Source organism: Tamandua tetradactyla, chromosome 6 (assembly GCF_023851605.1).
Source record: "Tamandua tetradactyla isolate mTamTet1 chromosome 6, mTamTet1.pri, whole genome shotgun sequence".
Taxonomy (NCBI): domain Eukaryota; kingdom Metazoa; phylum Chordata; class Mammalia; order Pilosa; family Myrmecophagidae; genus Tamandua; species Tamandua tetradactyla.
This window is the reverse complement of record NC_135332.1, coordinates 155,244,395-155,259,155: the sequence shown is the minus strand read 5'-3', so window position 1 is coordinate 155,259,155 and position 14,761 is coordinate 155,244,395. Positions and strand designations below refer to the sequence as shown.

At 36.1% G+C, this 14,761-nt stretch overlaps 1 pseudogene; it reads right to left on the bottom strand.

The window, feature by feature from the left end:
* Positions 1 to 571: 571 nt before the first annotated feature.
* Positions 572 to 1,951, bottom strand: LOC143686867 (bridging integrator 2-like; annotated as a pseudogene).
* Positions 1,952 to 14,761: the final 12,810 nt, after the last annotated feature.

The window sequence follows — 14,761 nt, the reverse complement described above, 5'->3', positions numbered from 1 at the left end:
ATAGTTTTGAGTATATGGGAAAGCACATTGTATCCTATAACTTTGTCTCAGGGAGGGCAGTGTTACTAGATTTTTCCTCAAAATATTTAGATGGCAGTTTAGCCTTTATAATGTTACCTTCAATCAGATTATTCTAAGAATTTTTAATATTCACCAGAACCAAACAGAAACTCTATTTATTGATGTCTCCCTACTAAAATCCTATAATATGTTAAAACATTCAATTTAAATTAAATTTGTATTCTCCATATCACTGAGTTATTCTTTTCGGTGTGGAAAATTGAGAAGCAACTATATTTCACTGGCTCAAAATTCAGAATTTACCCGTTTATTGTCCATTCAATCAGCCATAGCTGCTTCATACTAGAATCAAGTCAAAGGGTGTTTTATGTCTTGTACTGTTAGAGTCCTCACTGTCTCATATCAATTGAGAGTGAGTACATAACAATGTTGAAGGCTTGGATTTTATTATCTCGGATGAATCAGTTGAGATAAGTTCATTGTTCTCTTCTCTTCCTTGTCTTCCATCTTCCCTGCTTCATAAGGTTCCAAAAAAAAAAGCAAACAAAACCTAAGAGATCATCAAGGTAGAGGAAGCACAAAGTTTTTATGGGTTCTCATGAGGGATGCTTTCCTTTCCTTTGGAATCAGTAGTTCTTACTGGCTTCCCTGATTTGTATCAGGAGATGCCTCTAAGGAGGCTCTAGGACTGGAAGGTTCAGCCCCTCAGAAGGCCCTGGGGATTGTGGGTAAACATCCATCAGAGGCCATAGGTCTGGAGCATATGTTCCCTAAGAGGGCATTTGGATGGGAGTGGTTCTGGGGTGGAGGAATCCTATTAGGGGCCATTGTAGTCCTTGGGATAGAGGCTCTCTTCTTTGGTTGTTCAGATCTTTCACTTGAGGTACAGGTTCAGAGGGCTATCTCTGGGAGAGAAAATGAAGGCTGTTTTGAAGGGATTATGGTTCACCCTTGTGATAGAGCTGGGAAACAAGGAAAAACTCTCCTGGGACTCATCATCCTCAAGAGTGGGAGAGGGCTGGGTTTGAGTTGGGTCATTGCGGACTAGCAGATGCTCTTCTTCCTCAGAGGAGCTTGCTTTGGCCTCTTGCCCCTCTATTTCTTCCTCTTTTAAGGACTCTCCTTTGACCTCAGAGTTGTCTTCTCACTGAGTTGGATCAGATGACAACTCTTCTTCAATTCCTGAGATGGATTCCCTATCACTCTTCAGTGAGCGTGCAGAGGGACTGGTAGGTGAGATGAGAAGGTTGGAGACTGCAGATGTTTGAACTGGGGAAGAACATCTGCTGATGCTTGATCATCCCTTCACCACAAAGACTTGGCTGGAATGTTGCTTCTCCAGTTTACTCATCACTTCATAGAGATTGTGTTTCAGCTTGCTCATCTCCTTACAGAAAAAATACTCAAGTGGGAAATCATTTTAGAAAATGGTCACATAACAGCCAATATAACTGTTGTAAAGATTTAGGCAGCTCCTTCATCAGCTCTTGGTTCATATCTTCAAACATGATCTGGGCTTTGTTGAACTCTTCCTCTGCCTTGGCAGTCTTGGATTCATATTTCTTCTTGGCATTCTGTACCACCTCCAGGTTGTGTTGGCCACTGTCTTAGGCAATAAGTCTCTGATCCCACTTAGTGATGCTCTCCTTAATCCCATTAAACTGGGCTACATAGTGTTCCTTGGTTCTTACAGTGTGTTAGCCAATTTCTCCTCATAGTCTTTCCAAAGAGAAACATTATTCCCTGTAATGGCCTTCAACTCCTCATGACAACCCCATTCACTGCTGTAGATCTCCTGCAGGGTTTCTGACACACTCTTTGAACTTTCATGCATCACTTCTGCTGCACTAAGGAAGTTCTTCAGGTTCCTGTATAGCTTGTGACCTTCCGCCTGTTACTGATAGAAATTGTCTGCACTTTATTCAAACATTCGGCTTTGGTTTCCATAGATCCTCCACCTGTGGTAGCATCTTCAGGATGTGCCTTTTAGGTCACCCCTGGCCCTGTATGTGTCAGGTACACCCAGAGGCCCAGAGAAGCAGGCTCTGACAGAGTGGGATCATTTAGCTGTATTTTTAATCACCATCATTTTGTTTTCATCATAAGTTGTTATGTTCCTTTTTAAACTTTCTGATATATTTTTTTTCATGCATCATCTTCCTTAGATCCTTTAGTTCTATATCCAAATTTGGTTCATTTCTATCTATATTTTCCTTTAGCACCTTGAATTTATTTAAGAGACTTGATTGAACTTTTATTAGTTATTCTCCCTTTGTGTTTCCTTTGAAGGCTTAACTTGTTCCCTTGACAGAACCATCTCTTCATGTTTCTTTGTATGTTTTGTGGCTTTTTTGTTGCTATCTGGGCAATTGATTGTTTTGATGTGCTAACTCTGGAAATTAATTTCTCCCTTTTGCCTAGGGTTTTAGTATAGATTGTCTATGTGTTCAGGCTCTGCTTCAGTGTTTGGTCCAATTTATACTGAACCTTTAGAGAATGCAGTGTTCAGTATTTTGGATTTTCTCAGATCTTTCAGCAATGGCTCCTTGCCCTGTGCATGTACAACAACTGTTAAATAGCACACTATTATATGCAACTGTTTTCCATCAGGAGTGGATTTCCTGTCCTATATCTCTTCTCTGTGAGTTCTTTACTATCCTCCGTTTTCTTTTCTTCTTATTTATTTATTTTTGTTCTATTTGTTTTCATATAAATTTTTCTCCCCAGCAACTATGTTTTATTCAGCTTCTCATGTTCTGGACGGCCTTTTCACTCCAGCTTTCATCCTTGGGTTGTCTTACTTTTATTTGTTCAGTTTCCCTTTATTGTGTGACTTTTCTGTCTCTGGACCCGTGAACCAGATGGGATCAGTGTTCAAGGATACCCAAGATTTTCATTAGGTTCCCTAGCAATTAGAGACCAGGTTGGGAATGTGCAAAGATTTCAATAAGTTCTGCTATGGATCATTCTGCTTTTCAGGGGACTGCTTTGTATGCTCTAGCACACTGACTACAAAGTCCCCACCTTGAGATCTTGTGGGCTTGAGTTTCCATGCCTGAAGGTTCAGTTACTCTAAGTCACTGTAGGGGGTGGCCCTGTGGTCAGCAACTGTGGTAGGACATGTTGAGGCTGGAGTGTTACCACCATGGTTTTCTTAAACTGCCTGCGACCAAGTGTGGGAGAGGGTCCACACCAGTGACCTATCTCTTATGTGTGTTTTTGTGGAGGTTTTATTTTAACTCAGCATTTGAGGAATCCTTCTCCAGTACCTATCATCCTCCAGAGTTCCAAGTAAATTGAATCTGCCCATTTATTTATCTGTCACTATGAGGAAATATTCTTAGGGATATCTTATGTTGCCATCTTGATGACAACACTTTAAGAAAGTTGTTTCTTCCACTCCTAAATGTAAATAGAAATGCATATACTTATTATATAGCTGTTTCGTTGTTGTTAGTTGCTATTTTTCCACACTACATATGTTAACATACATTTTTTCCCACAATATATGTGCTCATCTCTCTAGATAAATATATAACATCAATCACACTCATTTTCATGGTCTATTTTAACCTACCATTTATTTAAATATCCCTCCATTGATGGACCTACAGCAAACATATTCTGATATACAGGTGCTTTTATTTCTACAACATAAGTTCATCAACATAGAGTTTACTATGACAGAATCAAGGACAATATTAAAGAGTAACTGGATATATAAAGTAGATTGAGATTAAATATTTACATTTTTAATGCTACCTATATTCTCCATTGGTGGTCTTCAAAAACCTATCACTGTTTATCACATCTAAGGTAGTATATATACTATTAATATTTGTGATACCCAACTGAATCCTAACTGTTGCCATTTTTTTGAGTTCATTAATTTCCTATTGAGTCAAATGTTGCTTTAATGTATACAAAATAGCATTTTTTCCATCCAGATGTCACTGATCTGTTACTGAGTTCTCTTTTTTAACTTCCTCAGTGAAGACTAGAACCATTTTAAAAAATATTTTCCAGTTTTTAACTTATATAATGCTACCTGTCTTTGTGTTGTTTACAGGATCACCTAACAAAGACTTAGAGAATTTTCCCAATGGCTTCAAGATTCTCTTTTAGTAGTTACAGAAAGATGATTTAGCATTAAAAAAATAACTACCATAGCCTACATAACATGAAACTAAATGATAAGCCCACTTTTACCCCTCTAAAAATGGCTCTAATCAACAATCCCAGAAAGCTGGATATTCATTTATTTTATTATCATTTATGAAATTTAAAAATGAACTAAGAAAACATAATGGTTTGAATAAATCCCATTTCAACATGTACAACACTGATTTTTTTAAAAAAATGCTAAATTGAGCCAATTATCAAGATAATTTAAGATATCTTTGTGATTTTCTTGGGTTACTGGGCTATCTCAAGCAGTTTATACTAAGTGGCCTTGGGTCTTCATGATATTTTATGCAAAGCCAGAAAAAACCTACATTTCCCTTCTTGCCAAAATATACAAATATTATACTGAGGATAAAGCTACATCCAAACTTTCGTCATGAGATCTATATAAATTTATTTCTGAAGGATTTGGTTGAACCTTTCCTAGCAAAGCAAAGCAGCAGTTAACTTCATGTAGGTCTCTTCATTCTTCATACATATTTCATAATCTGTTTCCCTATTTCCTGATTATATTTTTTATACCTAACATCAAATATTCTCTTACTTTGCAACTTTGTAACTCAGGGGAATGGTTTGATCGAACAAAATGAGAGGATTGCTATTCGTTTCTCTCAGGAAAACTTACGTTTCAATACCATAAATATCAGAAGCACGTGTTGATAAAATGAATGGCTTCCCAATCCTCCCTCCCTAAAAAAACATGCGATCAGAAATATCAACAAAAATAAGACACAATGCTACACCTTGCTGTTTATAATTTTAAGGGATTTAGATTTCTCATAGTCCTTTAAAAAATATCTTCTCAGAGTTGTCATTTTAAACATTTTATAATTCTGTGAACATACCAAATTGAATTCATATCCTCAGTTCAGCAAACTAATATGAGTTACTACTTTCTCAGACTATTTGATAATCTGTAATGTGGAAGTAGAAGAACTTGATTGGTTGGGAACAAGATTATCTTGAAATGACTGAATGGGAAAAGGTAAAAGCAAGCAAAAGATTTCAATATATGGGAGGTGACAAGGTGATGGAACATACTATGGAGAAACAGCACTCACATTTAAAGGTGTTCCTGCCTTACTGACTGGATAATATAGCTGAAGGCTTTAATATAGTGATGGGTCCTCATCACCCAGATCTTTTTAGAAATACAGACTTTTAGGTCCCACCAAAAACATCCTGAATCAAAATGTGACCTTTTAACAAGATCCTCAGGTGATAAGGACACATTTGAATGTTTGCAAAGCTTTGACTGGATCAATTTAATGATGACAATGATGATGATTTTAATATCAACAGCAGTTGTACACTTAGTATATGCTAGACCTGTTTTAAGATCTTTTTGTTGATTATTATCGTATTCAGCCCTCCCCATAATCCTATGAGTTGAGCGATGTTATGATTTCTGTTTTGTAGATGATCTCTGATCTCAATGACCATGTCACATCGCCTTTACAAAAATCAAAAGAATTCATGCCAAGAACTATTAGCATGATTCACATATATAAACCCCAGAGAAAAATTTTCTTTTGCGTGATGTATTTCAGAAAGAGGAAAGCAGAGATGCTTTTTGTTGTTTAGCTGGTTGATTGGGTTGCTAGTATTTTATTGTGGTTTGCAATTTCTTTCTGAATTTAGATAAGTATAGATTGCTATCAGATAAAACAGCAACAACCAGCACCACATCAAAAGTTTAAGAAGGGAGTACTAAAAAATGTTGCAAAGTCTAAACTTTGATTCAGACTCAAATAGGCTACAAATAATGGAAGTCCTTTTTTCCTCTTATTAAAATTTAGTGCACACATTTTACTCTTAGGAGAAAGGGTTGTATAAAGGAAGAAAGTCGTTTAAATTTGAAGATAATCCTTATGTCTCTCTAAATAAACCTTTCAGGCAATTCATTTCTATAATAAATATGAATTAAGGGCATTACTTTTAAAAGGATAGATTATTGAGGATTTTTTTTTCAGTTCCTCTTGATAAAACTGAATAAACGCTCTTGGCTTGAAATAATATAAAACTAAAGATGTTTAAATGTGTTGAGTATGAGTACTGAAAAACTAGGTTAGATTCTAATCAGAAGCTTTAATGTGAAAATATTTCTAATTTGTCACTGTTGTATTCTCTCACAACGATGACTTCTTCAGTCCCACCCCCTATTGTTTAAGAAATTTCCCTTGGAGGTACTGCATAGCCAGTGATTTCCTCCCCCGTTTTTTTTTTTTTTCTTGTACTTTTATTATTTTCATTTCATATATTTTAACTACATATGTACAGACTTGTAGTTAGAGGGAATAGAGAAAAAATATTCCTTCATATTCCTTAAAGACTTAACTGTTTAGTTCATACAGAATCACATATCTTACAGTCAAAAGGGAAGAGATCAGATTCTCTGGATACTGTCCTGATTTAAATATGATTAATGTTCCTCCTGAATTGATAAGTAGAGTGCCTTCCACAATGAGGGCTGTTTTTATTTGATTAACAGGAGGCTTAAAACGAAGAATCAGAAGAGAGAGCAGCAGCTCAGTACAGTTCAGCACAGCACAGCACAGCGAAACACAGCAAAACTCAGCTCAGAGCTCAGAGCCAGCTCAGACACAGACACTTGGAGATGTAGAAAGGATTTGCCCCAGAGAAAGCCATTTGAACCCCAAAGCCAGGAGAGAAGAGAAACCAGCAGATATCACTGTGTGCCTTCCCACTGACAGAGAAAGCCAGCTGCCTTTCCTTCAAAGAATTGTAAAATTTGTAGCTAAATAAATCCCCTTTACAAAAGCCAGTCCATTTTTGGTATATTGCATTCCAGCTGCATTTGTAAACTAAAACAGAGACATTGAATAGTAATAAATAATTATATAGCCACAGTTCATAAACAGACAAAATCTAATTGTAATAACTGAGTGTAAAGCACTGCAAAATGCTCTAGGCTCTAACACAATTTTGTCCTTTTAGTTCCTTCTCAAAGTCTAGAATCAATAGATTAAAGAATTGCCTCCCACCCATAGATCCCGCATAGAATTCAAGGGATGGGTGGAAGGAATGCCGTTTGTGATCTGGTACAATTGTTTAGGCTAGACAGAAGGCTGCTATACTGCAAAACCCAAATTAGTGTGACTTCTGTCAATAAGTATCACCTCAAGCCTAACAATGAATTTCACTTTCAAACCACAGTTGTGAAGAGAAACACTTGATGGATAAATAGGAATTAGGTACCTCAGCAGTATGAAAAGGCTTTCAAAGGAAAGCTGATATCAAAAAATATTTCCTAAATAAAAATTAAGGAATGAAAAAGTTAGTTTAATATACATTCCTGAACAATTTTGATTTCAATAGCAAAACTAACTACTTTATAGGCAAATGTATACTGCCTTTTATTGACACAATGCTTTACTATTTATACAGCAAAAATCATTATTTATAGTAAAAATGACATTTTATGTGGTACTGAGAATACCTTATGTTCTAGTTCGCTAGCTGCTGGAATGTAATATACCAGAAACGGAATGGGCTTTAAAAAGGGGAATTTAATAAGTTGCTAGTTTATAGTTTAAAGGCTGAGATAAAGTCCCAATTAAAGCAAGTCTATAGAAATGTCCAATCAAAGGTATCCAGAAAAAAGATACTTTGGTTCAAGAAGGCCAATGAAGTTCAGGGTCTCTCTCTCATCCAAGAAAGCACATGGTGAACAGAGTCACGGTTTCTCTCTCAGCTGGAAGGTCACATAGCGAGCACGGAGTCATCTGTTAGCTTTGTCTCTTGGCTTCCTGTTTCATGAAGCTCCCAGGAGGCATTTTTCTTCTTCATTTCCAAAGGTCGCTGGCTTGTGGACTCCATGCTTCTCGTGGCTATGTTATTCTTCTCTGCTCTCTCTGAATCTCCTTCATTCTCCAAAATGTTTCCTTTTTTATAGGACTTCAGAAACTTATTGAGAAACACCCAAATGGGTGGAGACATGCTATCACCTAATCCAGTTTATCAAACACTCTTGATGAAATCACATCTCCAGGGAGATAATCTGATTACAGTTTCAAACATACAGTATTGAATACTTTGTGAAATGAGATTTAGATTAAAACATGGCTTTTCTAGGGGACATACATTCTTTCAAACAGGCACACCCTACCTCATAAAGAAAAGTAGCAGAATAACATTTTTTAAAATGTATCTTTTCATATCACCTTGTTGTAACCAAAAGGATTCAAGGCAGTTAAGACAATGTGCATTAATTAATCTTTATTATTGAAATATCATTATTATAGTAGTTTTTAAAATACATTTGTATTCATAATTTGGTTTACAGTTTTGGTTTATTCTTGGCTTTTCAACAGAATATATAATTCACTTCAAATAGGATTTCCCTGTGTTTTATTTTATTCTTATTAATAGGCATTTATCTAGTAGCTAAAACTGTGCAAGTCAAAGAACAAAGGAAACAGTGAGTGAAGATAGAAGTATCATTTTTCAAGTTTGTTCTCTCAGTGAGGGGATAAAGATAATGCTTTCTCTTATGACTAAGATTGCACACATGTGCGCACACACACAAACATATATTTCTCACTGGGTTTCAGTTGGCTCTATGCTTCATTTTGATAGTCTCCACTTCAGTATCATTTTCTTCCTTGGCACCCTTACAACCATTTCGCTTCCTCACAACGCTGGTTTTCATCGCCTCAGATTCACAAGGCATTCAAACTTCCCAGCACTTTTCAACTCATTCTGCTTCTCTGGCTTTCCTTTACAAGTAAGTGGAGAGCCCTAAATTCCTATTGTGCAGTACTGACTTTAGAAAGTGACTTTCTAATGACTGAGAGACTGTCCTTTAGGAAATTTCAATCGCCACGAATCACCCTCCTTAGCATTCTTTCCTACTTCAGAGATACTTTGTCTGGGAGTTCATTTAGAGCAGTGCAGCCAAATGGAAAGGGGGTTGAGCTGAAAGTCAGTGAAATGAGGTTTCTGGACTGCCTTTTGCTCTGCGTACTCACTCACTCTGTGGCTCTGAACTTTCCAGGTTAGTAAAAACAAATAGAATCTCATTTTTCCACCCCATACTGTGTTCCCATTCTTACTCCTTTTTGTCCTCCCTTGTCTTTACCCTCAAAAGAGATTTGAAGCATAAATTATATATTATGCATACAATTTGAACTCCTTTGTTATAAGCACTGCATAGTTCCTAGCAAAAGAGTGACAAAGCAACATAATTCTATACAATACATAATATTATGTATGTATTATATATTATAATATCTGTGAAGGGACATGAGGGGAAAACAATATATTTACATGGAGTCTACCATAGCCAGGTGTTGTGCCAGGCTCCTTAATGTTCATTATTCCATTTGTGGAATTATGTTACATTGTGACATGAGTATCCTATCCAATGTTTAGATAAGCAGGCCTAAAATCTTAGTTATCTTCACTAATTTTTAAAATTCAGTGGGATAACGATTAAACACAAGTGTGGGTCACATGCTGGGGTATAGGAGGGCAATGAGGGGGTAACAGCAGAGACTATGGGTTTCCTTCTGGGGTGATGAAAATGTTGGTTGCACAACATTGAGAATGTACTAAATACCATGGAATGTTCACTTTAAGATGGTTAATCTTATGCAATGTGCATTTCATCTCAGTTTTTAAAAAGAACTGCTTAAATGGGTTATAGTAAGATTATTTTGTCCAGAAGACACTAAAATACTCAAATAATGCCCTGAATGTTACCATTCTGTGTGAAGTTCTTAGTTGGGAATACAGCTGAGAAAAACAAAATGTGAAATTCAAATTTCAGCTGAAGTCTCAGCCTCAGCCCCCCATACAGAATTCATTTCCCAGGTGGATTGGGCAGAAAACCCATTACATTGCCGGTAGTTTAAGGATGTCCAAGCCCATGCAAGCTGAAAGTACCACTTGGCCTATTGTCCCCCAGTCCCAAATCTTGACATCAGCCTGAGAAAAAGACAATCCAAAGCACAATTGAGAGTGCCAAGGAAAAAGAAGAGAAGGCAGTTCCCTCTGTTTTGTTTGAATTATGCCCTACTATTTACAAAACACATAAATCGTGAACAAATGATTTAATAATTCTAAGCCCATCTCCATATGTAAAAATGAGGACACTAATAACACTTTCTTGGTAAGGATTTTTAAAGAATTAAATGGCCTAAAACATATTAGCAAACATTAATAACATTAATAGAGTCATTTTCAGTGAGAGGGAGGACAGCGGATTGAGCAAACAGGAACTCTGCCCTCCAGGGAACAGCCCTGCCCCTTGTCTCTCTTGCCATGTGGAAGAGGGAAGTCTAAAGGGACCATATCCCAAGTGCTGAATTTTTTAATCAGGCTTGGTGAATGCAGTTCTTGGTTAGCATTGGCACTTAGAAAATCCAGAAACCTGGCCAAGCAGATCAGCTACTCCTCTTCCTTAGTAATGGAGAAGGAACTGAATGGAGCCTTTAAATTTCCATCTTTGGAGCTTAAAACACCAATTGTATTTCTCTTCCTTCTTTTAGCTGTTGCCTCTATGGCCTTAATTATGTAGGTCACTGCTATTCTGAGAAACCAGGAGTTGGTTTTGTTGTTTGAATTTGTTTACAATGTGGTCCTCTTTGTTATTTTTTTCTCTTTCTCTTTTGGCTTATGTGTTCCCTTTTCTCTCACTCTGAGTTTGCCCACTCTCAAAATAACCCGCGAATTTACAATCCTGTGTGTATGCCTCCATATTTTTCTCTGTGCCAGTATAATCCTACAACACACATGGAAGTGTGTAACTTCTTAAATAAGTAGAAATGTTTTTACCATCACTCTTCTTTTTTTTTTTTTTTTATCTTCTTTCTTCTCATTCACTATAGCTTGTAGACCCCCATGCTCACTAACTGGGTTAATTCGAATTACTTCATTTGGATGGTTTGATAATATCTCAGGATTCAAATGCATCCTAACTTACTCAAACATTCCTCTATTAATGGAATTCATTTGTCCCCCTTTCCTTTGTTATTTACTTTTTTTTGTAATGCATGAAGGTATTCACAGATTTCATCTTAAATGTCATTCTACAAAACACTCTTGTATATGTCAGTAAAACTATATACATTCCTTTCTATGGCACATATTTCTGTGACTGAAACTGCTGTGTCAAATTATATATATTTTACAATCTACGATGAGTGCACTTTCACATGGATTAAAAAGCTTGGGAAAAACCTTTTGATCTTCATAAATTGTATTGATGGCAGATTCTGTGTTTCTAGAATATGGCTTTTTTCATAAAGTAAAAAATCACCTGATGTGCCGGTTTGAAACAAACCGGAAAAGCTGGGTCCTTTAATTCTCATTCAATATTGCTGGGTGGGACCATTCTGATTGTTTCCATGGAGATAAGACCCACCCAATTGTGGGGGTAACTTTTGATTAGAGGACTTCCAAGGAGATGCATCTCCAACCATTCAAAGTAGAGTTGGTTACTGGAGCCCTTTAAGAGGGAATTATTTTGGATAAAGCTTCAGAGCCACCATGACCAACAGAGCCAACAGAACTGACAGAGCCCTGGGAAAGCCACTAAAGAAGCCAGGAGAGAAGCTAGTAGATGTTGCCACGTGCCTTTCCAGTTGAGAGAGAAATCCCAAATATCATCAGCCTTCTTGACCAAAGGTATCTTTCCCTGGATGCCTTAATTTGGAAATTTTCACAGCCTTAGAACTGTAAACTTGCAAATTAATAAAGTCCCCTTTTTAAAAGCTGTTACATTTCTGGTATATCGCATTCCACCAGCTTTCAAACTAATACACTTGGTATTCAGATCTTGTATATAAATGGCTATCAAGATAAGCATATATAATATATCAGACATTTAAGAGAATCATACATTACAAGTTTCAGATATGTACACACCCACATTATTTACAAAATTCAGTAAAATACAAATAACCTAATCTGGATTATTTAAATATTTGGCAAGAGACAAACTAAAGACCTCCAGGTGAAGAGTGACAGAATTTAGCATTTAGAGATGAAACAGGTACACCAGAATATTTTCTATTTTCTGAAGACTTTTTATTTTCTGCTACTTTGTTTTAGTCAACATGCACTCTCTCCATTCCCTCAGGATATAAGGAAAGTACAGCATTTGCATAATTACTTTTTTTCACCAAGAAGCTTGCAAATACTCTAAAAGGTTTGAAGAGTCATAGATACTTGACTAGTTAGAGATCACTTCTTTAGTTTCTTATAGCAATACCGACAGAGAAAATACATTGAGAAGTGAAGGAGACACTGAGATGAAGAAGAAGATCAGGAGTTCTGGCTGGTGGGAACGATACGCAGGATGCTAGTGGAGTTTTGCTTACCATGCCATGATATTTTATAGCAAGTAATATTTGTGATATGTGTTGACCCACATCCAAATGACAAATTACCCAATAATAATGAGGGACAAATAAGTTTCATCTGCTGAGATACCCAAGGTACAGTCAGAATACATTTTCAGGACTATATTGACAGTGTACATTCTGTACTGTTAAGGTAATTTAAAAAGACTTAATATTTGCGCTCCACAAAGGATGACTTTATCTTCACTGCAATCAGTAGTACTTATCAGCTCTTAGCTTGAAACAATATTCCTCTTCTAATTTGTCTTGAAATCTAATTTATCTCTTGAATACCCTAGGGACCACAAATTTGTTAATGTAGCTTTGTATATTTTGTACATTTTGTAATTTTGCTCACAATGTCCATAAGAAATAAGAAGTTGGGAATGATGGATTTATTGAGCTCTTTGATTTGGGTTGAGAATATATAAGTGAGGCTGTTAAATAATGTAGCACAGGTATTTTCAACTTTGATGATGCAGTTTATCCATTAAAGGAATTAATATGATTTAAACAAAAAATACTTTTTTAGTTGACCCATCATATAAATATCCAGTTGCCCATTATAATACCACAAAAATATATTTAGATAATTAATTTGTTTGATTATACTTAGCCCATTCAACAATAGTGAAAATTATAAGCATGTTCCAATACATGAGTCTCTTGCTTAAAGGGCAGGAAGTGGGTAATAAGGTTATTCACTTTTAAGATATGTATGGCATGCTCCATGTAAGTTCCACTAGATTGGTTAAATAAAGTGATAAAATGAACATATTTAGGGCAAACCGATGGAGAAGAGTATCAGATCTTATCAAGAATCATTTTAAAAACAGCTTGAAACACAATCACACAATGTGAAGTGGTTGGCTGTATATTATCCATACTTTCACCCAATAATACAGGCCTGTTTTAATAAATAATACTTTCAGTCAAAAAAATTGTAAATGATAAGGAGTGGAAGCTTTCTGAAAACATGATTTAAAAAAACCAGATATATGTGTAAATCAATGCATTAGGATAGACAATATCTTATCTGATAATGTCAGGTCCAAGAAATTTTAATTTTCAAGACTGAAAATGAGCCTCATCTGATCTTTAGTTGCCTGGCCTAGCGGCCGACTGATTTTGTGAAAATTCCTCCCTTTCTCCTAGCTGGAGGGTTAGTACCCTATTTCAACTTTCTTAGAAACTTATAATGATACTACAGTTCCCTACAGTCCACAAGTTTTCCAAGCATAAGGGGAGCTGCTTCCTCAGACATTTCAGTAAACAGATGACACTTATTGGAGAAAAATAAAAATCTGTTTATCCCCCAAATGGAAACATTTCTCTCTTACATTCTATAAAAGAAGTATCACCTACTATGGGGGCGGGATCCTACCCTCAGAAAGTCATTCCATATGCAGCAAACACCCTGGCCCTGTAATGCATCTCCTGAGAATGAATGGGAAACTACGAAACTATATACATCTCAGGTGGGCCATGGTGGCTCAGCAGGCAGAGTTCTCACTTGCCATGCTGGAGACCTGGGTTTGATTCCCGGTGCCTGCCCATGCAAGAAACAAACAAACAAAAAACTATATATATATCTCTATCTTGCTGAAATTGGTCTTGTAAATTTTCCTTTTATTTCTAACAAAACTTACGAATTATTCCATGATATGTGGTGTTCTGGAATTTAAACAAAACACTTGCACATCCAGCGACAGCCTCTCAAAAAGAGTCATGGCACAGAATTGTAAAACATAAAAAAGTTAAAAGTACAATGTATTTTTACTTTAAACATAGTATTTAACCTACATGTATAAATATATATGCATTTATCAAACATTTTATGTGTCCGATGATTACTGTTTACATCCTCACCCTTATATTAGCCAGAAGTCTAGTGCAACTTTAGGATTTCCACTTGTTTTTGTTTTTGTTTTGAGGGAAAAGAACATAAAGCTGCTTGTGAAGCAATATAACTGCTGAATTTTACCTATTCACTTTACACTTGTCTTAGCAAGGCATTGAGCAATTTCATAGTGACTCAATTCTATTGTTTTTTTCTTAGTGTTCACTATGGCTTTGAGAGAACACCTTCCCTTTTACATTCTCATTTTACCTGTTTACATAATGTTTAATAAATTACAAGTTAGTTTATAACAAGATTTAGTGGTGTATTCAATTTTGTGAGCAAGCAA